This window comes from Bufo bufo, chromosome 4, assembly GCF_905171765.1.
Source record: "Bufo bufo chromosome 4, aBufBuf1.1, whole genome shotgun sequence".
Classification (NCBI taxonomy): domain Eukaryota; kingdom Metazoa; phylum Chordata; class Amphibia; order Anura; family Bufonidae; genus Bufo; species Bufo bufo.
The window spans coordinates 319,551,967-319,579,572 of record NC_053392.1 but is presented as its reverse complement, the minus strand read 5'-3'; positions in this window follow the sequence as shown (position 1 = coordinate 319,579,572).

Sequence of the window (27,606 nt, the reverse complement as noted above, 5' to 3'; positions counted from 1 at the left end):
ATGAAGTAGAAATGTAGGTAAATGTAAAGTGATAACTATTATATGAGGTATCCCTCTCTGTTTTAAGAGCAGATAAATAGAAACTTGGAAAGTTGGAAATTTTTCAGAATTTTATGTAAATTTGGTATTTTTTTTATAAATAAAAATTATATATTTTGATTCAAATTTACCACTGTCATGAAGTACAATACGTGACGAGAAAACAGTCTCAGAATGATTTGGATAAGTAAAAGCATTTTAAAGTTATCACCATGAAAAGTGACACGTCAGATTTGCAAAAATCAGTCTGGTCCTTAAGGTGAAAAATGACCCGATCCTTAAGGGGTAATGCTCTCCCCAGTCCCCATCGAATGCTGTCAACACTTTAGAATGGTCAAAATGTCTGACAGACTTCCTGTAAGTACCACTTTACAGACTTCATATATTTCTGCAAGAAAAGAGGCCACATCTCCCAGCATTCTCTGCTGACTCAATTTCTTTTCAGAGCTTGCTATAATAATTTACATTCTGGAAAGTGTTTCTCTTTTTTGCGTCAGATACTATATAGTAATATTATATAGGCAAAAATACATGAGTACTTGGAAAGTTATGCCATCTTTTAGGTACGTTACATCCAAACATACATTGCAAAATTATATGGATAGTGAAACACTTGTACACGAAAAGCTAAGTGGTGTCACAAACTGTAAATATAGTGCTGTGTTAGCTGCTGAATACTGCAGGTCCAGTAGGTAAAAGAGGTAGTATCTGTAGATGAAACATCAGAAATGTGGTAGTACATTAGAATAAATTACTACTTAATGTAATACAGTGATCCTTTAAGATACAATGGCTTCAGGGTACAATATTTTCAACTTCAATGGTCTTTAATAGGAGATCATAAGTTAAAACTAGACTCAACATACAATGCCTCAGTGTACATGCTTGAGTTGAGTCAACAGGGCTCTTTTGCATGACTCAAAAAGGGCCCAATCGGATAACCTGGTTGGCTTTAAAGGGAATCTGTCAGTTCCGAGACTCCTCCCACCAAACATTAAGTAGTATATAGTGTAAGTGGTGCTGAGTCTGGTTATGTAATTTTTCATCTTTATATTCACTTACATTATGACATTGTGTTCCAACAAACCAGTAGTAAAATGCATTGACAGGACTCTCGTGATCATGAACATAATGGAGAGGAGTGAAAGAGGAGTCCAATCAATGCATTTCAATGCACAGCATCGGAGTGGAAGTGAGTATGAAGATAAAAATGACTTAGCATTACTTACACTATACATCACTTACTCTAGTTTGGGGGGTATTTTGGAGCTTAGAAATTCCCTTTAATTTGTTGTGTTCTTTATGTTCATATTCTATCACTTCATCAAAGATGAATATTTTTTTGAGTTGCACTTTTATTTTAGAGAACTCTTTAACATGTGTAAATTAGTCCTTTTGGATTTTAGAAGAAGAGGCAATAACATTTCACTGTATAAATACATTTTTTTAGGATAAGCTCCTGCTGTGTCCTTCAGAGCTTTTCCTTTGTGAAGTTACTTTTTCCAAGATAATAGAATATTAGCAGATTTAAAGAATGGATACCTTCTGTCGTGTTAACCTCTAAACCAATTTTATTTCCTAATGTTGATACTGTGTTGAACTGAAAATTACCTAAGTAATTGGGATAAGTTGGGACTTTTTGATGAATTTGCTACCATTTTACAGCTAATATGAAGAGCAAGGTTTTAAAGAGGACCTGTCACCAGAAAATGCAATGCAATCTGAAAGAACTATGTTATAGAGCAGGAGAAGCTGAGCAGATCGATATGTAGTTTGTAGGAAAGAATTCAGTGAGTGCTATTGCTAAATTAAATTTTGAGTGTTTTACAGATTATTTACAATAAATATGAAATATTATTTTTTTTTTAGCCATCTAGGGGGCCAAGTAGGAGGCCATATAACAGGACTTTGCTTTATACTTCTTTTTTTGCTGAGCTGAGACTGACACATAACCAAGATGGTGCACCCTTTATTGTGGGTTCTGCAGCAGGGTATATGTTGATGCAGGGTCACATTAATACTAGGTGCTTTCTCAACTTGATGCAATACAGGCTGCCACTCTGACATGGTTATGATCACACAGATGCTGTATATCCAACTGTGGTATGTCATTTCAAGCTCTTTCAACTTTGACCCCTTGTTCAGCCAAGGTGTTTGGCTGCTGTGCATGGGGGATCACTCGTCCTATTCAGTCCAAGACATTCTAAATGAGGGAGACATTTGATGATTGAGCTGGCCAGGGGTGCTGCTGGATATCTTGAAGAGGATATTGTGTGGTGCCGGCAGTGTGTGGGTGGGTATCATAATGTTGAGTCAAAATAGACAATAGGTGTCATGATGTGGGGCGCCATTAACTATCCTGGGTGTTCTCGTCTGGTATTTATGGAGGGAACATTGACCAGCCTTCGGTATGTCCAGGACATTGTGGAACCAGTCCTACTACCTTTTTTTGACTCAGGTCTTCAAATAAGATGATGCCCACCTACACACTGCCCATGCTTCACAAAGTGCTCTTCAGGGTATCTAGCAGCTTTCCTTGCCAGCTCGATTGCCATATCTCTCCACCATCAAGAATGTCTGGGACTGGTTGGGGCGAAAGGATCTCCCATGCACAGTAGCCAACAACCACCTTGGCTGAACTACAGGTCCAAGTTAAAAGAGCTTTGAATGACATACCACAGGAGGATTTCCAGCATCTGTATGGCTGTTACCATGCCAGAGTGGCAGCCTGCACCACCGTCTGCCACTGGTGGATTTCCAGCATCTGTATGCCAAGGTGAATACCTGGGTGTGGATACCTGGGCAGGTGTTATCCTGTTGGAATACCACATCTCCTGAATCAAAAAAGGAAGTAGGACTGGTTCCACAATGTCCTGAACATACTGAAGGCTGGTCAATATACCCCCCACGAATACCAGAATTCCCAAGGTAGCAAATGGCACCCCAAACCATGACACCTATTGCCTTTTTTTTTTAAATCAGGAGATGTGGTGGTCTAACAATAAAATGCCTATCCACACACTGCCTGCACCATACAACATGCTCTTCAGAGTATCCAGCAGCTTCCCTGGACAGCTCAATTGCCAGATCCCAGCCACTTAGAGAATGTCTAGGACTGGATGGGGTGACGGATATCCCATGCACAGCAACCAACAACCACCTTGACTGAACTATGGGTCCTAGTTGAAAGAGCTTCTGTATGACTAGAGATGAGCGAATCGAATCCCACAAAGTGGAATTCAATCCGAATTTCAGGATAAATTTGATGCGCCTAGAAGCCGAATTTCCTCGTGCTTCGTGTCAGCGAATCGATTTAACCTGAAATAGTATAAAAAAACGAAAAAATTCAAACTTACCTCCTCCATTTGCTCGCGACGGGCCGTCAACATCCCTCTTGTTTGAAGAATTCGGCTGAAATCCCGTGCGGCGCGAGATTACATCATCAAGCAAGATCTTCAAGAAAGATGGCGCGGCCGGCCAGTCACGAGCAAATGGAGGCGGTAAGTTTGAATTAATTTGTTTTTTATTGTTAGTTTTACACTCAGATGCCGCGATCATGTATGAATGCGGCATCTGAGCGGTACAATGACAGGGGCGGCGCTATCACAGCTCCCTTTCATTGCACCCACTACTTTCAAAAAAATGCGCTTCGTGTGTCACGGAACCATGAACCAGACGTACAACAAGAGATAAGTGAAAAAGAAGAAGGCTTTATTGAAAATAAAGCTGTAAAGCAAAAGTCCAAACGGATGGTGAAACCGAGCAGAGTCTTTGCGAAGCCAGAGGTCAGGAACCAGAAGGGTAGTCAGACGAAGCCAGGATCAGGAACCAGCAGGGTAGTCAGACGAAGCCAGGATCAGGAACCAGCAGGGTAGTCAGACGAAGCCAGGATCAGGAACCAGCAGGGTAGTCAGACGAAGCCAGGATCAGGAACCAGAAGCAGCAGCAGTCTAGAAGCATGTGAACACAGGAGGACCAAGCAAGGAACTGAAGCCACAGACCTCCTATATATATGAGCTAGGCATCCAGCTCCTCCCAGGGGAAGGAGGAGCCGCAGGGTGGAAGGCTACAAGAAACCCAGAACCCAAGATGGCCGCCAGCACATGTCAAACGAAGGAGAGCAGCAAGCAGGTAAGACCATGACAGTACCTCCCCCTCAAGGGCCCCTCCTCCGCGGAGCACAAAATGGTTTCTGAGGGAAGCGTGCGTGGAAGGCTCGGAGCAAGGCAGGAGCATGGACATCTGCGGAGGGAACCCAGGAACGCTGCTCTGGACCATAACCACGCCAATGGACCAAAAACTGCAACCGACCGCGGACCAGGCGTGAGTCCAGGATATTGCTCACCTCATATTCCTCACGATTGCCCACTTGGACCGGACGAGGCCGAGGAACCGAGGAAGTGAAACGATTACACACCAGTGGCTTCAACAGGGAGACATGAAACACGTTGGAGATCCGCATGCCAGGAGGAAGCGCAAGGGCATAGGCTACCGGGTTTACCCTGCGAAGCACTCGGAAGGGACCAACAAAGCGAGGCGCCAGCTTGGGAGTGGGCACTCGAAGGTTGAGGTTGCGGGTGGACAACCATACACGGTCTCCGACCTGGTAGGAAGGAGCAGGCGCTCGTCTGCGATCAGCCTGGAGTCTCTGGCGCTGCGCAGAGACCTCAAGGGACTTCTGGATCTGTACCCAAGAAGCACGTAGGACGGAAAGGTGATCCTCCACAGCCGGAATATCCTGGGGAGAGAATACCTCCGGTAACACGGCAGGTTGGAACCCATAATTGGCCATGAAGGGAGACGTCCCAGAGGAAGAGTTCACCGCCGTGTTCCTGGCAAACTCAGCCCAAGGCAGGAGGTCAACCCAATTGTCTTGGTGATCGGAGACATAGCAACGAAGGAATTGCTCCAAGGCCTGATTGGATCGTTCTGCGGCCCCATTGGACTGAGGGTGGTAGGCCGAGGAGAAGGAGAGATGAATCCCCAACTGGGAGCAAAAGGCGCGCCAGAACCTGGACACAAACTGACTCCCCCGATCCGACACAATCTCCTTAGGCAAACCGTGCAACCGGAAGACCTCCCTGGCAAAAATCGTGGCCAACTCTTGTGCAGAGGGTAACTTCTTGAGAGGAACACAGTGGCACATTTTGGAAAACCGATCCACAATCATGAGAATGACCGTATGGCCTCGGGATGCAGGGAGGTCCACAATGAAATCCATCCCCAGGTGTGACCATGGGCGCTCCCCGGTGGCTATGGGTTGCAGAAGGCCCAACGGAAGGTGCCGAGGGGACTTACTCTGGGCACAAACGGAGCATGCCGCTACATATGCGGCGATGTCGGAACGTAGGGAAGGCCACCAGAACAGACGTGAAACAGCCCAGGACAGCTGATTCTTTCCAGGATGCCCCGCGGTCTTGGAGTTATGGTAGGTTCGCAACAACCGAGTGCGCAACTCCTCAGGCACAAAACATCTGCCGTTGGGTCTCCCAGAGGGAGCACCAGATTGAGCCGCCAAAATCTGCTCACCCAGGGGAGAGGTCAGGCTGGTGCGAATGGCGGCCAGGATCTGATTCGGAGGTATGACCGAAGTCGGAATCGACTCCTCCCTGGACAGCTCGGAGTACTGCCGTGATAAGGCATCCGCCCTGATGTTCTTGGAACCGGGTAGGTAGGAGACCACGTAATTAAAACGTGACAAGAACAGAGCCCATCTGGCCTGACGTGGTGTCAATCTCTTGGCCTCAGAAAGGTAGGTCAGATTCTTGTGGTCCGTCAGGATGAGAACCGGAACCACCGAACCCTCGAGCAAGTGCCTCCATTCTTTAAGGGCCTGCACGATGGCCAATAACTCCCTGTCACCAATCTGATAGTTGCACTCCGCGGAAGACAGTTTCCGGGAGTAAAACCCACAAGGAAGCAGAGGACCCTCTGGTGTTCTACGCTGAGACAGAAGGGCGCCTACTCCCGTCTCAGACGCGTCCACCTCGAGGACAAAGGGCAACCCAGGGTTGGGATGCGACAGAATCGGAGCCGACACAAAGGCGGACTTTAGGGCCTCAAAAGCTCGGATGGCCTCGAGCGGCCAGACCTGGGAATTACTGCCCTTCCTGGTCAGATCCGTGAGAGGCTTGGCCAGCATGGAAAAGTCCCTGATGAACTTCCGATAATAATTGGCGAAGCCCAAAAAGCGCTGCAGGGAACGAAGACCACTGGGCTGGGGCCACTGTAAGACAGCCGAAACCTTCTCAGGATCCATGGAGAACCCCTCAGCGGAAATGATGTAACCTAAGAAGGTTACCTGGGATCGGTGAAATTCGCATTTCTCAAGCTTACCGAACAGCTTGTTCTCTCGTAACCGTTGCAACACTCGTCTGACATCCAGAATGTGGGCCTCCATGGATTCAGAATATACCAAGATGTCATCCAAATAGACTACCACACACTGCTGCAACAGGTCACGGAAAACATCGTTGATGAATTCCTGAAAGACTGCGGGCGCATTGCACAACCCAAAGGGCATAACCAAGGATTCGTAATGACCGGTCCTGGTGTTAAACGCGGTCTTCCACTCATCGCCCACCTTGATCCTTACCAGGTTATATGCCGCCCTCAGGTCGAGTTTGGTAAAGACCGTGGCCCCTTTAAGGCGATCGAACAGCTCGGAAATCAAGGGTATCGGGTAAGCGTTCTTGATCGTGATGCGATTGAGACCCCTGTAATCGATGCAAGGCCTCAACTCACCGCCCTTCTTTTTCACAAAGAAAAATCCAGCCCCTGCCGGGGACGAAGACTTGCGAATGTGTCCGCGTGAAAGCGCCTCCCTCACGTACTCCTCCATGGCCTCATTCTCCGCTACCGACAGTGGATAGACTTTGCCACGAGGAGGAACGGCACCAGATTGTAACTCTATGGCACAATCGTATGGGCGGTGCGGAGGTAGGGCAACCGCGCGCACCTTATCGAATACATCCCGGTACTCCTCGTATTCAGGAGGCAACAGAGAGTCCGAGGAAGTACACAGCAACTTGACAGACCCATGGATGCAACTAGCCCCACACTGCGGTGACCATGAGAGGATCTCGACCGATCTCCAATCGAAAGTCGGATTATGCTTCTGGAGCCAGGGGTACCCCAAGACCACCGAGTAGTGTGGAGACGAAATAACCTGGAGGCAGACCGACTCTCTGTGAACGGCACCAATGGCTATCCCCACTGGAAGGGTCTCATGAGTCACGTGTGGCGGCAGAAGGGGTCTGCCGTCTATCGCCTCAAGAGCCAGTGGGGAACCTCGAGCCTGCAGAGGAATGGAATTGGCGGCAGCGAACACACTATCAATGAACAAACCACCAGCACCGGAGTCCACCAACGCCTGGGTCGTCACCGAGCCCCCGACCCAGGAGAGGACAACAGTGATCAGTGGTTTGTCAACACGGGAAACCGGGGACGAGGAGACTCCACCCAAGATCTGCCCCCGACAGGATCTCAGGGTACGAGCGTTCCCCGGACGGTTCGGACATGCCAACCGAAAATGCCCACCGAGACCACAGTACATGCATCGGCCCTCGCGTCTCCGGAGTGCCCTCTCCCCCTCGGACAGGCGAGCAAACCCCAGCTGCATGGGTTCACCCCCAGACAAGTCATCCCCAGGAGGCGTGGGAGGAGAGGGAGGCACGGGTGGGACAGCAAACGTAGGCACCAATCTGTTAGAAGACCTCCGCAGGTTCTCCTTAAAGGAAGGTCTCTCCCTGAGTCTGGTGTCAATCAAAATCAGGAAAGAAATAAGAGACTCGAGCACAACTGGTAGGTCCTTAGCTGCAACCTCATCCTTCAAGGCATCCGAGAGACCATGAGAGAAAGCAGCGACCAGAGCCTCATTATTCCAGCCCACCTCTGCTGCCAGGGTACGAAACTCAATGGCGTATTCAGCTACGGATCGTGAACCCTGTCTGATGGACATAAGGAGCTTCGCAGCAGAGGCAGCACGAGCCGGCACATCGAATACCTTCCGAAGAGAAGCAACAAAACCGGAAAACTCGGCAACCACCGGATTGTTGTTCTCCCATAAAGGGCTGGCCCAGGCCAAGGCCTTGTCCGAGAGCAGCGAGATCAAGAAGCCCACCTTTGATCTCTCAGTAGGAAAGGCATGTGGCAGCAACTCAAAATAAATGCCCACCTGGTTAAGGAAACCTCGGCACTGAGTTGGCTCTCCCCCAAAGCGCTGTGGAAGAGGGGCAGAACCGGTCATACCCCGAAACACCGCAGGCGCAACAACAGGTGTCGGGGTAGACTCTGGCGCAACAACCGGAGCGGCAGTAGGAGCGAGCCCAGGAGCGACAACCGACCCATCGGCAACGGGAGCGAAATGAGCCGTGCGTTCAAGCAGGGTTTGCAACGCCACAGCGAACCGACCCAACAGGTGATCCTGCTGATCAAGTCTGGCAACCAGCGTGGGTAGCGAGGATGGCCCTGTACCGTCAGAATTCATGGCTTGGTCCTAATGTCACGGAACCATGAACCAGACGTACAACAAGAGATAAGTGAAAAAGAAGAAGGCTTTATTGAAAATAAAGCTGTAAAGCAAAAGTCCAAACGGATGGTGAAACCGAGCAGAGTCTTTGCGAAGCCAGAGGTCAGGAACCAGAAGGGTAGTCAGACGAAGCCAGGATCAGGAACCAGCAGGGTAGTCAGACGAAGCCAGGATCAGGAACCAGCAGGGTAGTCAGACGAAGCCAGGATCAGGAACCAGCAGGGTAGTCAGACGAAGCCAGGATCAGGAACCAGAAGCAGCAGCAGTCTAGAAGCATGTGAACACAGGAGGACCAAGCAAGGAACTGAAGCCACAGACCTCCTATATATATGAGCTAGGCATCCAGCTCCTCCCAGGGGAAGGAGGAGCCGCAGGGTGGAAGGCTACAAGAAACCCAGAACCCAAGATGGCCGCCAGCACATGTCAAACGAAGGAGAGCAGCAAGCAGGTAAGACCATGACATCGTGACAATTTTTTTTATTTTTATTCGGTGAATCAGCCGAATCAAACTTTTAAAAGTTCGCTCATCTCTATGTATGACAATGCCAGAGTGGCAGCCTGTGTTAAAGCAAGGGGAGATGCCACCCAGTTTACCTCAACATATACCCTACTGCAAAACCCAAATTAAAGAGTTATCATTGACCAAGAACCACTAGCAGTCTATATTAGTCAATTTCAATTCAATCACATTGTTTTCCAGGTTTTTATTTTAAATTTTCGAGTACTGTATATATTTATACAGTTGAGTGATACTAATGTATATCGAAAATTGAATGGTAACCCTAAATTTGGGATCTTGAGAAGAATCCGAGGTACATTAGATCTAGCTAGGGATAATAGGATCATTGATGATAAACGTTATTCTTTTTTGTATGTAGATCGCCCCAGGACACCGGTATTTTATGTACTACCGAAAATTCATAAAAGGTTGATATCTCCACCAGGATGCTCTATTGTCTCAGTGGTTGGTTCACTTTGTTCACACATAGCGATATTTTTGGATACGATTCTATCCCCTTTTGTAAATACAGCAAGATCCTACATTAGGAATACCACCCATATTTTGAATTTACTTGATGAAGTACATCTTACGGAACATGTGATACTAGCATCCTTTGATGTAGTGAGTTTATACATCTCCATCCCACACCTCAGAAGAATTGAAGCAGTCAAGACCTGCTTGGACACAACATCTTACACGCCTGCGTGTAAGGAGTTTTTGATCTCACTGTTAGAAATTGTACTTACCTGTAATTTCTTCCTGTTTCAGGCCAATTTTTATATTCAGATGTGCGGGACAGCAATGGGGTCCAATGTGGTGCCAAATTACGCAAATATTTTCATGACAAACATGGAGAAGAGACACATCTATGTGAGCCACCACTTCAGACATGTTCTGAGGTGGTGGCGATACATCGATGATGTCTTTCTACTTTGGACAGGTACTGAAACAGAATTATCCGATTTTGTGTATTTTCTAAATAGCATAGATCCAGAGGTGCAATTTACATTGGTATCCTCGGACCATGAAATATAATTCTTGGATGTCACTGTGAAACAAGTGAATCATCAAACAGATTTATTTGTAAAAACAACAGATACAAATACACTACTTAGATTAATTAGTAGTAACCCAAAACCTATGCTCAAGTCTTTACCTTATAGTCAATTACTTAGGGTGAAAAAAATAGTGAACAATGAGGTGGATTCATGGGAGAGGCTCAGTGAGATGGGGACAAAGTTTTTAAGGACAGGTTACCCTAGAAATTTTGTGAATACTTGCATTAATAAGGTAATTCTTCATCCAGGGACACTCTCCTGAAGGGTAACAAAGTTAAAAAATCTAGGTTGAATGGAATTCCTTTTATGTCACACTATACTCCTTTGAGCACCAAAATAGACAATATACTTTGGAAACATTGACCTATTTTGGGTAGTAATTTCAAACATATAACAGAATTCAATGTGCCTCTCCTTTTGTCTTATCGTCGTACCAAAAATCTTAAAGATCATTTAGTCTGAGCAGACATTGGTACCACAAAACGAACATTTCGGTCCTACTTTGGTTCCACCAAAACAAGATGCTTCCCTTGCCACAATTGTGTAAACTGTCCACTAATGTCTAAAGGCTCTAGTTTTAAACACCCTGTATCTAATGCAGATGTCAAGATTAGACATTATCTTACATGCGACTCCTCGTATGTAGTGTACTTGCTTGAATGCCCTTGTCATCTAATGTATGTGGGTGAAACTACTTGGGATGTCAAGACCAGGCTTAATCAACATCGCTATAGCATTCGAGAGAAAAAACTTGATTTGCCGGTATCTAAGCATTTCACAGAGGCGAAACACACCGAAAGAGACCTCCGTTTTAGGATTATAGATTATGTAGCCATGCCCAGGTGTTTGTGTGTGGGGGTGATAGAGTAGCTCTTCTTAAAAAACAAGAACTTTATTGGATTTATTATTTACAAACACTTAAACCTAAGGGAGTTAATGTGGATTTCAGAGTGATATGACCTCAATACCCTATAGAGTGCTTCCCTATCCAATATGTTGTAGGAAATGATTAGTGTTTATATTTTTTATAATATAATTTTTCTTTTAATTCCAGATATTTTGGAAAATTATCCAGAAATTTATTAAGAAAATTATTAGGGTTGAGCGAACCCGAACTGTAAAGTTTAGGATTTTTGGACCCCAAACCTGAACCCGAACTTTTCAGTAAAAGTTCGGGTTCGGCGTTCGGCGATTTAATGGCACTTTTTGAAAGGCTGCAGAGCAGCCAATCAACAAGCATTTAACTTGTATGCCCTTAGATGCCATCACAGCCATGCTTACTAAGGGCATGGCTGTAATTGGCCAGTGCAGCATGTGATCCAGCCTCTATATAAGCTGGAGTCACATAGCGCTGCACGTCACTCTGCTCTGATTAGTGTAGGGATAGGATGCTGCTGCTGTGAGGGAGAGAATAGGAAAGAATCTTTAATCTGAAGTGCTTATTAACTTAGCTATCTACCTAGATTTTGTTTTGTGGGTGCAGTGCACAATCTTTGTACCCTGCCCTGAGCCCAGTGACACAGAAAAATAATTTTTATCTGTTTGTTAGTTAGGTGGGCAGCCGCGGCCATTTTATGCAAGTTCAGTGCACCAGCATAGCATATGTGCATTTGTGACAGTCAAATACAAGCTTGAAATACTGCAATTATATTCTGGGTTTAAAAAAATCACCCATTTTTTGCAAGACCCTACATCTGAGGCATTTGCAGCATTTGTCAGTGTGAAATGCAATCTTGAAATACTGCAATAATTTTCTGGGTTTAAAAAAATCACCAATTTTTGGCAATACCCTACCTCTGGGGCCTATGCTGCATTTGTTAGTGTGAAATACAAGCTTGAAATACTGCAATAATATTCTGGGTTTAAAAAAAAACACCCATTTTTGGCAATGTACTACATCTGGTGCCTTTGCAGCATTTGTCAGTGTGAAATATAAGCTTGAAATACTGCAATAATTTTCTGGGTTTAAAAAAACACCCTTTTTGGGCAAAATACTAAATTTCCAGCCTTTGCTGCATCTGTCAGTGTGAAATACACGCGTTAGATACTGCTGTTATATTCTGGTATTAAAAAACACCCATTTTGGGCAAAATACAAAATTTGCAGCGTTTGCTGCATCTGTCAGTGTTAGGTTACTTTCACACTGGCGTTTTGAATTCCGTTTGTGAGATCAGTTTCAGGGATCTCACAAACGGTTCAAAACGGATCAGTTCAGCCCCAATACATTCTGAATGAATAAGGATCCTTTCAGAATGCATCAGCTTGGCTCCGTTCCGCCTCCATTCCGCTCTGGATGCGGACACCAAAACGCTGCTTGCAGCGTTTTGGTGTTCGCCTGGCAATGCGGAGCCAAACGGATACATCCTGACTTACAAGGTAAGTCATTAGGAGCGGATCCGTTTTCACTGACACAATATGGTGCAATTGAAAACTGATCCGTCCCCCATTGACTTTCAATGTAAGTCAGGACAGATCCGTTTTGACTTTGTTCTTCATAATTCAAACGGATCCATTCTGAACGGATACAATCGTTTGCATTATAGGTGCGGATCCATCTGTGCAGATACCAGACGGATCCGCACCTAACGCAGGTGTGAAAGTAGCCTTAAATACAAGCTTGAAATACTGCAATAATTTTCTGGGTTTAAAAAAGCACCCATTTTTGGCAATACCTTACATCTGGGGCCTATGCTGCATTTGTCAGTGTGAAATATAAGCTTGAAATACTGCAATAATTTTCTGGGTTTTAAAAAACACCCATTTTGGGCAAAATACAAAATTTGCGGCATTTGCTGAATCTGTCAGTGTTAAATACAAGCTTGAAATACTGCAATAATTTTCTGGGTTTAAAAAAAGCACCCATTTTTGGCAATACCCTACATCTGGGGCCTATGCTGCATTTGCCAGTGTAAAATATAAGCTTGAAATACTGCAATCATTTTCTGGGTTTTAAAAAACACCCTTTTTGGGCAAAATTTGCAGCCTTTACTGCATCTGTCAGTGTGAAATACATGTGTTAGATACTGCTGTTATATATTGCTATAAAAAAACACCAATTTTGGGCAAAATACTAAATTTGCAGCCTTTGCTGCATCTGTCAGTGTGTAATACACGCATTAGATGCTGCTGTCATATTCTGTTATTAAAAATAACACCCATTTTGGGTCAAATACTAAATTTGTGGCCTTTGCTGCATCTGTAAGTGTGAAATACATGCGTTAGATACTGCTGTTATATTCTGCAATTTAAAAAAAAACACCCATTTTGGGCAAAATACTAAATTTGCAGCCTTTGCTGCATCTGTCAGTGTTAATACACGCGTTAGATGCTGCTGTCATATTCTGTTATTAAAAATAACACCCATTTTGGGTCAAATACTAAATTTGTGGCCTTTGCTGCATCTGTAAGTGTGAAATACATGCGTTAGATACTGCTGTTAGATTCTGTTATAAAAAAAACACCAATCTTGGGCAAGATCCTAAATTTGCGGAGAATGAGGAGAGCGTCGAATAAGGGATGTGGTCCCGGTCATGGTGCTGCTGGTGGAGCTCCTGTTGCAGGGAGAGGACGTGGTTGATCTGTGCCAGCTATACACACCTTCCTCAGGTACGAGTAGGCGACAGAACCTTTAGCGTTATTTGGTCGGACCTAATGCGGCTCTACGAATGGTGAGGCCAGAAACAGTGTACAGTCGATAGTAGATTGGGTTGCTGACAGTGCCTCCAGTTCCTTCACATTGTCTCCCACCCAGTCTCCTGCTGAAAGATCAGAGTTAGCACCTGCAGCCGATGTCCATCAGTCTTTCACCTCACCCCCTTGCAAATCAGCCAAGCAGTCTGAGCCCCAAGTTTGCAGCAGTCTCTTCTTCTTTTTTATGACTCTGCTAGCAGGGTTTCCCAGAGCCATCCACATAGCCCTGCCCCAGAAGTGGAAGGGATTGAGTGCACCGATGCCCAACCACTTATGTTTCAAGATAAGTACATGGGAGGACCACCGCGGCACGTCTCGGATGATGACGAAACACAGGTGCCAACTGCTGTGGCTTTCGAAAGTGTGCAGACCAACAAGGAGGGCAGGGGTGGGTGGAAGATTATGTGGAGGATGATGAGGTCCTTGACTCCACATGGAATCAAGGTCATGCGAGTGACCTGTGTAGTTTGGAGGAAGAGGTGGTGGTCGCACAGAGCCACCAACACAGCAGAAGAGGGAGCAGGGTGCAAAAGTGGAGCGGCTGTCCCCTAGACATTATGCCTGCTACTGCCCAACACAGCAAGGGACCGAGCACACCAAAGCCAGCTCCAAGGAGTTCCCTGGCATGGCAGTTCTTCAGAAAATGTGCTGACAACAAGACACGAGTGGTTTGCACGCTGTGCAATCAGAGCCTGAAGCGAGGCATAAATGTTCTCAACCTGAGCACAACCTGCATGACCAGGCATTTAAGTGCTAAGCACGAGCTACAGTAGAGTAGACACCTCAAAAACAAAGAAAGGTCTCTGGCTACTCCTGCTTCCTCTTCTGCTGCATTCTCGGCCTCTTCATCCACCTCTGGAGTGACAGTGTCACCTGCCACCCCGCAAACAGAGAATCTGCCAGCAACACCACCACCTGGGTCACCAAGCATCTCCACAATGTCCCACGGAAGCGTTCAGCTGTCCATCTTCCAAACACTGGAGGTGAAGAGGATGTACCCCCCTACCCACTCGCGGTCACTGGCCCTGAATGCCAGCATTTCAAAATTACTGGCCTTTGAAATGCTGTAATTCCGTCTGGTGGAGATGGAGAGTTTTGAAAGCCTTATGGCGGTGGCTATCCCACAGTACGTCGTGCCCAGCTGCCACTACTTTTCCAGGCGAGCCATCCCTTCCCTGCACAACCAAGTGGGGAACAAAATCAGGTGTGCACTGCGCAACACCATCTGTGGAAGGTCCACCTAACTACGGATACGTGGACCAGTAAGCACGGTCAGGGACGTTATATCTCCCTAACAGCACACTCAGTAAATGCGGTGGTGGCTGGGCCAGAGGCGGACAGCAGTTTGGCGCATGTCCTTCCACCACAGAGGATTGCAGGGCGCTTCAGTTTGCCTCCTGTTTCTTCCTCCTCCTACTCCGCTTCCTCATCCTCTACCGCCTCCTCATCCGGTCAGCGTAACACCTTCACCACCAACTTCAGCACAGCCAGGGGTAAACGACAGCAGGCAGCTTTAAAACGTATCTGTTTGGGGGACAAACCCCACACCGCGCAGGAGCGGTGGACAGGCATGGAAAAACAGACCGATAAATGGTTGGTGCCAGTGAGCCTCAAGCCCGGCCTGGTGGTGTGCGATAATGGGCGAAATCTCGTAGCAGCTCTGGGACTAGCCGGTTTGACGCACATCCCTTGCCTGGCGCATGTGCTGAATTTGGTGGTGCAGAGGTTCCTTAAAAATTGCCCCAATATGTCAGAGCTGCTGCAGAAAGTGCGGTCCGTCTGTGCGCCCTTTTGGCGTTCTCACCCTGCTGCTGCTCGCCTGTCAGCGCTGCAGCGTAACTTCGGCCTTTACGCTCACCGCCTCATATGCGACGTGCCCACAAGGTGGAACTCCACCTTGCACATGCTGGCCAGACTGTGCGAGCAGCAGCAGGCGATAGTGAAGCTTCTTCTGCAGCACGCACGGGTGAGTCGCTCTGCGGAACAGCACCACTTCACCACCAATGACTGGGCCTCCATGAGAGACCTGTGTTCCTTGTTGCGCTGTTTCAAGTACTCCACCAACATGGCCAGTGCCGATAACGCCGTTTTCAGCGTTACTATCCCACTTCTATGCCTCCTTGAAAAAACGCTTCTCTTGATGATGGAAGAGGATGTGGCACAGGAGGAGGAGGAAGAGGAGGAGGGATCATTTCATAGGGTTTCAGGCCAGTCATTCACAAGTGGCTCGAGGGTGGGTTCCTGCACCCACAAATGCCTGGTACACAATTGTCCAGCCAGGGCACAGTTCTGGAGGATAAGGACATGGAAAATGAGGAGGTGGATGAGGAGGAACCATGTTCACAGCAGGGTGGCACCCAAACCAGCTCATGGCGATCACTGGTGCATGGCTGGGGGGATACAGAGGACACAGACAATACACCTCCCACAGAGGACAGCTTGTCGTTGCCTCTAGGCAGCCTGGCACACATGAGAGATTACTTGCTGCAGTGTCTCCGCAGAGTTGGCCACATTCTAACTTGTGCTGATTACTGGGTGGCCACGCTGCTGGATGCCCGTTACAAGGACAACGTACCGTCCTTAATTCCGTCACTGGAGTGTGATCGTAAGATGCGCGATTACAAGCGCACGCTGGTAGACGCACTGCTAGTGGCATTCTCACCTGACAGCGGGGGCACAGTGGAAGCACAAGGCAAAGGCAGAGGATGAGGAAGAGGTCGCCAACGCAGTTGGGGCACCACCAGCACCTCAGAAGGCAGGGTTAGCATGACTGAAATGTGGAAAAGCTTTGTCAGCACGCCACAACAACCAGTACCACCAGCTGATATGGAACATTTTAGCAGGAGGCAGCATTTCAGCAACATGGTGGAGCAGTATGTGTGCACACACCTACACGTACTGAATGACGGGTCTGCCCCCTTCAAATTCTGGGTCTCCAAATTGGGCACATGGCCTGAGATTGCCCTTTACGCCTTGGAGGTGCTGGCCTGCCCTGCAGCCAGTGTATTTCCTGAACGTGTGTTTAGCACAGACAAGAGCAGCAGCCTGTCCACAGCCAATGTGGACAAGCTCACGTTCATTAAAATGAACCAGGCATGGATCCCACAGAACTTGTCTGTATCTTGTGCAGAATAGACATGTATACCAGCCTTATCCAGCCATTTTTATACTACAGCACAATTGGTCATTGTTGTATTTTTGATATTTCACACTCTTTTGTGGTGTACCCTAATTTAAAAAATAAATAAAAATTAAACCAAAAACCAGTGTTGGCTACCTCGTCCTCCTCCACTGCCGCTTCCACCTACACCACTATGTCCACCACCTCCTCAACCTCCTACTCCATATGGACCTCCACCTCATACATCAAGATTTTTTTTTTATTTGTACGTATTTTATGTAATTTTACTAATTTGTCTGTTACATTTTCGGGTGAAATTCACACTTTTTTGGCTGTGATATACCCCTGCTCTATCTAGTAGACATGTAAACAAATTTCACTAATCTGTCTGTTACATTTTCGGGTGAAATTCACCAATTTTTGCCTGTGATACACCCCTGCTCTAGCAAGTAGACAGGTTAATAAATTTCACTAATTTTTCTGTTACATTGTCGGGTGATATTCACGAATTTTTGGCTGTGATATACCCCTGCTCTACCTAGTTCACAGGTTAATAAATTTCAATAATTTTTCTGTTACATTGTCGGGTGACATTCACCAATTTTTGGCTGTGATATACCCCTGCTCTACCTAGTGGACAGATTAATACATTTCACAAATTTTTCTGTTACATAGTTGTTTGACATTCACCAATTTTTGGCAGTATTGGCATATTGTTGAATGGATTAGGCAGTGGCTGAGGGACAGACAACTGATGGTTGTAGTCAATGGAGTATATTCAGATCATGGTTTTGTTACAAGTGGGGTACCTCAGGGATCTGTTCTGGGACCCATATTGTTTAATATCTTTTTTAGCGAAATTGCAGAAGGCCTCGATGGTAAGGCATGTCTTTTTGCTGATGACAAAAATATTTATAACAGCGTTGATGTTCCTGGAGGGATACACCAAATGGAAAAGGATTTAGGAAAACTAGAGGAATGGTCAAAGAATCTGGCAACTAAAATTTAATGTTGATAAGTGCAAGATAATGCACCTGGGGCGTAAAAACGCAAGAGCAGAATATAAAATCAGTGATACAGTCCTAACCTCAGTATCTGAGGAAAGGGATTTAGGGGTCGTTATTTCAGAAGACTTAGGCCTCTTTCACACGGGCGTTGCGGGAAAATGTGCGGGTGCGTTGCGGGAAAACCCGCGATTTTTCTGCGCGAGTGCAAAACACTGTAATGCGTTTTGCACTCGCGTGAGAAAAATCATGCATGTTTGGTACCCAAACCCGAACTTCTTCACAGAAGTTCGGGCTTGGGATCGGTGTTCTGTAGATTGTATTATTTTCCCTTATAACATGGTTATAAGGGAAAATAATAGCATTCTGAATACAGAATGCAAAGTAAAATAGCGCTGGAGGGGTTAAAAAAAAAAATTCAAAAATTTAACTCACCTTAGTCCACTTGATAGCGCAGCCGTCATCTCCTTCTGTATTCTTTCTCTTGGACCTGGGTAAAGGACCTTTGATGACGTCACTCTGGTCATCACATGATCCATCGCCATGGTAAAAGATCATGTGACGTACCATGTGATGACCGGAGTGACGTCATCAAAGGTCCTGTAACTGTATTTAATGCTCACCACAGGTCCTATTCAACAAAGGAGACACAAGAAGATGCCGGGCTACGCGAGCAAGTGGACTAAGGTGAGTTAAATTATTATTATTTTTTTTTAAACCCTTCCAGCCCTATTTTACTTTGCATTCTGTATTCAGAATGCTATTATTTTCCCTTATAACCATGTTATAAGGGAAAATAATAATGATCAGGTCTCCATCCCGATCGTCTCCTAGCAACCGTGCGTTAAAATCGCACCGCATCCGCACTTGCTTGCGAATGCTTGCGATTTTCACGCAACCTCATTCACTTCTATGGGGCCTGCATTGCGTGAAAAACGCAGAATATAGAGCATGCTGCAATTTTTACGCAACGCATAAGTGATGCGTGAAAATCACCGCTCATCTGAACAGCCCCATAGAAATGAATGGGTCGGTATTCAGTGCGGGTGCAATGCGTTCACCTCACGCATCGCATCCGCGCGGAATACTCGCCCGTGTGAAAGGGGCCTTAAAGGTAGGCAGACAATGTCATAGAGCAGCAGGAAATGCTAGCAGAATGCTTGGGTGTATAGGGAGAGGCATTACCAGTAGAAAGAGGGAGGTGGTCATGCCGCTCTGCAGAGCACTAGTGAGACCTCATTTGGAGTATTGTGCGCAGTACTGGAGACCATAAATCAAGAAGGATATCGATACTTTAGAGAGAGTTCAGAGAAGAGCTACTAAACTAGTACATGGATTGCAGGATGAAACTTACCAGGAAAGATTAAAGGACCTTAACATGTGTAGCTTGCAAGAAAGACGAGACAGAGGGGATATGATAGAAACTTTTAAATACATAAAGGGAATCAACAAGGTAAAAGAGGAGAAAATATTTAAAAGAAGAAAAACTGCTACTAGAGGACATCGTTTTAAATTAGAGGGGCAAAGGTTTAAAAGTAATATCAGGAAGTATTACTTTACTGAGAGAGTAGTGGATGCATGGAATAGCCTTCCTGCAGAAGTGGTAGATGCAAATACAGTGAAGGAGTTTAAGCATGCATGGGATATGCATAAGGCCACCCTTCATATAAGATAGGGCCAGGGGCTATTTATAGTATTCAGTATATTGGACAGACTAGATGGGCCAAATGGTTCTTATCTGCCAACACATTCTATGTTTCTATAAGCTTCGGCTTCAATAATTTGTCCCACATTTCAGCTTGATCACATTGCAGCCATTGACCTCCCTTGGATGTGGTCTCCCTTTCTCACGCTCCCTCTGCGGCGTGGAACCCTGATTCGCCGCTAACCGTGATCAACATGGTAGGCGCAGAAAAGAACATTGAAAGTTGATAGAGCAGATATCCAATTGGATCGTGGACATCACGGGGACGTGCGACATGGTGGAGCAGTATGTGTGCACACGCCTACACGTACTGACTGATGGGTCTGCCCCCATCAACTTCTGGGTCTCCAAATTGGGCATATGGCCTGAGCTTGCCCTTTACACCTTGGAGGTGCTGGCCTGCCCTGCAGCCAGTGTATTGTCTGAACGTTTGTTTAGCACTGCTGGAGGGGGTTATCACAGGTTATATTTCCCAATGTTTTGGGGTGTGCCCTAATTTCAAAACATAAAAAATAAAACCAAAAAGCAGTGTAGGCTACCTCCTCATCCTCCACCGCCGCTTCCACCTACACTGCCACATCCACCGCCTTCTCAACCTCCTACTCTATATGGACCTCGTCCTCCAAGATCAAGATTATAATTTTTTATTTTTACGTATTTATGTTATTTTAAGTCATTTCCCTACCCACACTTGTTTGCAGAGCACTTTCCATGCTCTTAACCACATTTTGCTGCCATTTGCAGCCCTCTAGCCATTTCCATTACTTTTTAAGAGACATTTTAGTGCTCCAAAGTTCGGGTCCCCATTGATTTCAATGGGGTTCGGGGTCAAGTTCGGGTCCTGAACTCGAACTTTTTTGTGAAGTTCGGCTGAACCCGCCGATCCCGAACATCCAGGTGTCCGCTCAACTCTAAAAATGATAAAAAGCCATCGTGATGACGCCACCCCGCTAGATGTCTTCCATGTGTCCCTGGTTTATTTTGGTTTTTGTTTCTATATCAATTTGCAATTTGAGTGGTTTGCCTATTTACCTTAACACTGTGCAAGTTATTGCAAATAATTGTTTTCCATATTATGTCCGACATTTCCCCATCCGGGGAGGGAAGGGGCCGACACTTAATTGTGCTGCTGACCACCCACTAGGCTCATTAGTCTGTTGGCAAACTTTACTATACTCTGCACAGAGGCACAACGCCCTAACAGAGCGCTGGTTTCGCGAGATTTGTTTCCACACAGGCGCACTGGCAATTCTAGTACGCCGACTTGGAGACACATGGAATACTGATTAATGGGTGAGCGCCCCACGGTTATTATAATTTTATTCTAAACTTTTTTAATCAATTATACTCTCACAGGTGTATTCGATATCATGGTTAGGAATATTTATACAATTTTCTATAAAACACAGATATTAATCATGATAAATACACAGATCTTTTTTGTTGAGTCATGGGATGTACACTAAATGAATTATATCAAGTGTTTAATGGCATTCACTATCCATCATGTTTGTACTTTTTATTATTAATTTATTTTATTGATTAACCCTTTCATGACCAAGGGTCATTGATGCCCCAGTGTCCAGGTCAAAATTTACAAATCTGACATGCGTCACTTTATGTGGTAATTGCTTTGGAACACTTTTATTTATCCAAGCCATTCTGAGATTGTTTTCTCGTGACATATTGTACTTCATGATAGTCATAAATTTGAGTCAATATATTTCACCTTTATTTGTGAAAAAATCCCAAATTTATCCAAAATTTTGGAAAAATCACAATTTTCTAAATTTCAATTTCTCTGCTTCCAAAACAGAAAGTCATACCTAATAAAATATTTATTACTTAACATTCCCCATATGTCTACTTTATGGTGGCATCATTTTGGAAATGTCATTTTATTTTTTTAGGACGTTAGAAGGCTTAGAAGTAGGGATGAGCGAACCCGAACTGTATAGTTCGGGTTCGTACAGAATTTTGGGGTGTCCGTGACACGGACCCGAACCCGAACATTTTCGTAAAAGTCCGGGTTCGGGTTCGGTGTTCGGCGCTTTCTTGGTGCTTTTTGAAAGGCTGCAAAGCAGCCAATCAACAAGCGTTATACTACTTGCCCCAAGAGGCCATCACAGCCTTGCCTACTATTGGCATGGCTGTGATTGGCCAGTGCAGCATGTGACCCAGCCTCTATATAAGCTTGGGTCACGTAGCGCTGCACGTCACTCTGCTGATTGAAGCATAGGGAGAGGTTGCTGCTGCGACGTTAGGGCGAGATTAGGCAGATTAACTCCTCCAAAAGACTTCATTCTGTGATCGATCTGCAGCTGTGGATCATTGAAGTGCTAATATCGACTTGCTCACTTTTTTGAGGCTGCCCAGAGCGTTTTTAGATCACTTTTTTCTGGGGTGATCGGCGGCCATTTTGTGGCTTGTGGTGCGCCAGCACAAGCTATCACCAAGTGTATTTAACCATCAATAGTGTGGTTATTTTGTGCTATATCCTACATCAGCTGCAGGCTGAGCCTGTGTCACCGAAGTGCATTTAACCATCAACAGTCTGGTTATTTTTTGGCCATATACTACATCAGCTGCAGGCTGAGCCTGTGTCACCGAAGTGCATTTAACCATCAACAGTCTGGTTATTTTTTGGCCATATACTACATCTGGTGCAGGCTGAGCCTGTGTCACCCAAGTGCATTTAACCATCAATAGTGTGGTTATTTTTTGGCCATATACTACATCAGGGGCAAGTTAGGCCTGTCACCCAGCGCCTAAAAAATAGACCTGACATTTCTATTCAACCAAATTTGTACTGTTTTAGCTGGTCAAGTTATTTGTAGTGACCGTAAAAGCACATTTTTTGTTCTGGGTTGAAAAACTATTCCCAAATTTGCCATTCTCAAAATAACTAGTTTCTGCTATATGAGGCCTACTTGAAATCTATCCCAAAAAGGATATCTTACATATTAGGTGCTGATAGTGTCATTCAGAAAAACCTAAGACACACGCTACCGTGCAGATAGAAGTCTAATTCTGTGATTAAACCTATACCTGTCACACAGCGCAAAAAAAAACAGGCCTCACATTTCTATTCAACCAAATCTGTACTGTTTTAGCTGGTCAAGTTATTTGTAGTGACCGTAAAAGCACATTTTTTGTTCTGGGTTGAAAAACTATTCCCAAATTTGCCATTCTTAAAATAACTAGTTTCTGCTATATGAGGCCTACTTGAAATCTATCCCAAAAAGGATATCTTACATATTAGGTGCTGATAGTGTCATTCAGAAAAACCTAAGACACACTTGCTACCGTGCAGATAGAAGTCTAATTCTGTGATTAAACCTATACCTGTCACACAGCGCAAAATAAAAAACAGGCCTCACATTTCTATTCAACCAAATCTGTACTGTTTTAGCTGGTCAAGTTATTTGTATTGACCGTAAAAGCACACTTTTCGTTCTGGGTTGAAAAACTATTCCCAAATTTGCCATTCTCAAAATAACTAGTTTCTGCTATATGAGGCCTACTTGAAATCTATCCCAAAAAGGATATCTTACATATTAGGTGCTGATAGTGTCATTCAGAAAAACCTAAGACACACTTGCTACCGTACAGATAGAAGTCTAATTCTGTGATTAAACCTATACCTGTCACACAGCGCAAAAAAAAACAGGCCTCACATTTATATTCAACCAAATCTGTACTGTTTTAGCTGGTCAAGTTATTTGTATTGACCGTAAAAGCACATTTTTTGTTCTGGGTTGAAAAACTATTCCCAAATTTGCCATTCTCAGAATAACTAGTTTCTGCTATATAAGGCCTATTTGAAATCTATCCCAAAAAGGATATCTTACATTAAAAGTGCTGATAGTGTCATTCAGAAAAACCTAAGACACACTTGCTACCGTGCAGATAGAAGTCTAATTCTGTGATTAAACCTATACCTGTCACACAGCGCAAAAAAAAAACAGGCCTCACATTTCTATTCAACCAAATCTGTACTGTTTTAGCTGGTCAAGTTATTTGTATTGGCCGTAAAAGCACATTTTTTGTTCTGGGTTGAAAAACTATTCCCAAATTTGCCATTCTCAGAATAACTAGTTTCTGCTATATGAGGCCTACTTGAAATCTATCCCAAAAAGGATATCTTACATTGAAGGTGCTGATAGTGTCATTCAGAAAAACCTAAGACACACTTGCTACCGTGCAGATAGAAGTCTAATTCTGTGATTAAACCTATACCTGTCACACAGCGCAAAAAAAAAACAGGCCTCACATTTCTATTCAACCAAATCTGTACTGTTTTAGCTGGTCAAGTTATTTGTAGTGACCGTAAAAGCACATTTTTTGTTCTGGGTTGAAAAACTATTCCCAAATTTGCCATTCTCAGAATAACTAGTTTCTGCTATATGAGGCCTACTTGAAATCTATCCCAAAAAGGATATCTTACATTGAAGGTGCTGATAGTGTCATTCAGAAAAACCTAAGACACACTTGCTACCGTGCAGATAGAAGTCTAATTCTGTGATTGAACCTATACCTGTCACACAGCGCAAAAAAAAACAGGCCTCACATTTCTATTCAACCAAATCTGTACTGTTTTAGCTGGTCAAGTTATATGTAGTGACCGTAAAAGCACATTTTTTGTTCTGGGTTGAAAAACTATTCCCAAATTTGCCATTCTCAGAATAACTAGTTTATGCTATATGAGGCCTACTTGAAATCTATCACAAAAAGGATATCTTACATATTAGGTGCTGATAGTGTCATTCAGAAAAACCTAAGACACACTTGCTACCGTGCAGATAGAAGTCTAATTCTGTGATTAAACCTATACCTGTCACACAGCGCAAAAAAAAAAACAGGCCTCACATTTCTATTCAACCAAATCTGTACTGTTTTAGCTGGTCAAGTTATTTGTAGTGACCGTAAAAGCACATTTTTTGTTCTGGGTTGAAAAACTATTCCCAAATTTGCCATTCTCAGAATAACTAGTTTCTGCTATATGAGGCCTACTTGAAATCTATCCCAAAAAGGATATCTTACATATTAGGTGCTGATAGTGTCATTCAGAAAAACCTAAGACACACTTGCTACCGTGCAGATAGAAGTCTAATTCTGTGATTAAACCTATACCTGTCACACAGCGCAAAAAAAAAACAGGCCTCACATTTCTATTCAACCAAATCTGTACTGTTTTAGCTGGTCAAGTTATTTGTAGTGACCGTAAAAGCAAATTTTTTGTTCTGGGTTGAAAACTATTCCCAAATTTGCCATTCTCAGAATAACTAGTTTCTGCTATATGAGGCCTACTTGAAATCTATCACAAAAAGGATATCTTACATATTAGGTGCTGATAGTGTCATTCAGAAAAACCTAAGACACACTTGCTACCGTGCACATAGAAGTCTAATTCTGTGATTAAACCTATACCTGTCACACAGCGCAAAAAAAAACAGGCCTCACATTTCTATTCAACCAAATCTGTACTGTTTTAGCTGGTCAAGTTATTTGTATTGACCGTAAAAGCAAATTTTTTGTTCTGGGTTGAAAAACTATTCCCAAATTTGCCATTCTCAAAATTGTGGTAAACGGGAACAATTAGGAAAACATCTAATAAGGGACGCGTACGTGGACATGGTCGTGGTGGTGTTAGTGGACCCTCTGGTGCTAGGAGAGGACGTGGCCATTCTGCCACAGCCACACGTCCTAGTGAACCAACTACCTCAGGTCCCAGTAACCAGCAGAATTTACAGCGATATTTGGTGGGGCCCAATGCCGTTCTAAGGATGGTAAGGCCTGAGCAGGTACAGGCATTAGTCAATTGGGTGGCCGACAGTGGATCCAGATCGTTCACATTATCTCCCACCCAGTCTTCTGCAGAAAGCGCACAGATGGCGCCTGAAAACCAAGCCCATCGGTCTGTCACATCACCCCCATGCATATCAGGGAAACTGTCTGAGCCTCAAGTTATGCAGCAGTCTCTTATGCTGTTTGAATACTCTGCTGCCAGGGTTTCCCAAGGGCATCCACCTAGCCCTTCCCCAGGGGTGGAAGAGATAGAATGCACTAACGCACAACCACTTATTTTTCCTGATGATGAGGACATGGGAATACCACCTCAGCACGTCTCTGATGATGATGAAACACAGGTGCCAACTGCTGCGTCTTTCTGCAGTGTGCAGACTGAACAGGAGGTCAGGGATCAAGACTGGGTGGAAGACGATGCAGGGGACGATGAGGTCCTAGACCCCACATGGAATGAAGGTCGTGCCACTGACTTTCACAGTTCGGAGGAAGAGGCAGTGGTGAGACCGAGCCAACAGCGTAGCAAAAGAGGGAGCAGTGGGCAAAATCAGAACACCCGCCGCCAAGAGACTCCGCCTGCTACTGACCGCCGCCATCTGGGACCGAGCACCCCAAAGGCAGCTTCAAGGAGTTCCCTGGCATGGCACTTCTTCAAACAATGTGCTGACGACAAGACCCGAGTGGTTTGCACGCTGTGCCATCAGAGCCTGAAGCGAGGCATTAACGTTCTGAACCTTAGCACAACCTGCATGACCAGGCACCTGCATGCAAAGCATGAACTGCAGTGGAGTAAACACCTTAAAAACAAGGAAGTCACTCAGGCTCCCCCTGCTACCCTTTTCTGCTGCTGCCGCCTCGGCCTCTTCTGCTGCTGCTGCCGCCGCCTCGGCCTCTTCCTCCGCCTCTGGAGGAACGTTGGCACCTGCCGCCCAGCAAACATGGGATGTACCACCAACACCACCACCTGCATCACCAAGCATCTCAACCATGTCACACGGCAGCGTTCAGCTCTCCATCTCACAAACATTTGAGAGAAAGCGTAAATTCCCACCTAGCCACCCTCGATCCCTGGCCCTGAATGCCAGCATTTCTAAACTACTGGCCTATGAAATGCTGTCATTTAGGCTGGTGGACACACACAGCTTCAAACAGCTCATGTCGCTTGCTGTCCCACAGTATGTTGTTCCCAGCCGCCACTATTTCTCCAAGAGAGCCGTGCCTTCCCTGCACAACCAAGTGTCCGATAAAATCAAGTGTGCACTGCGCAACGCCATCTGTGGCAAGGTCCACCTGACCACAGATACGTGGACCAGTAAGCACGGCCAGGGACGCTATATCTCCCTAACTGCACACTGGGTAAATGTAGTGGCGGCTGGGCCCCAGGCGGAGAGCTGTTTGGCGCACGTCCTTCCGCCGCCAAGGATCGCAGGGCAACATTCTTTGCCTCCTGTCTCCTCCTCCTCCTACTCAGCTTCCTCGTCCTCTTCTTCCACCTGCTCATCCAGTCAGCCACACACCTTCACCACCAACTTCAGCACAGCCCGGGGTAAACGTCAGCAGGCCGTTCTGAAACTCATATGTTTGGGGGACAGGCCCCACACCGCACAGGAATTGTGGGGGGGTATAGAACAACAGACCGACGAGTGGTTGCAGCCGGTGAGCCTCAAGCCCGGCCTGGTGGTGTGCGATAATGGGCGAAATCTCGTTGCAGCTCTGGGACTAGCCGGTTTGACGCACATCCCTTGCCTGGCGCATGTGCTGAATTTGGTGGTGCAGAAGTTCATTCGCAACTACCCCGACATGTCAGAGCTGCTGCATAAAGTGCGGCCGTCTGTTCGCGCTTCCGGCGTTCACACCCTGCCGCTGCTCGCCTGTCTGCGCTACAGCGTAACTTCGGCCTTCCTGCTCACCGCCTCATATGCGACGTACCCACCAGGTGGAACTCCACCTTGCATATGCTGGACAGACTGTGCGAGCAGCAGCAGGCCATAGTGGAGTTTCAGCTGCAGCACGCACGGGTCAGTCGCACTGCGGATCAGACCCACTTCACCACCAATGACTGGGCCTCCATGCGAGACCTGTGTGCCCTGTTGCGCTGTTTCTGAGTACTCCACCAACATGGCCAGTGGCGATGACGCCGTTATCAGCGTTA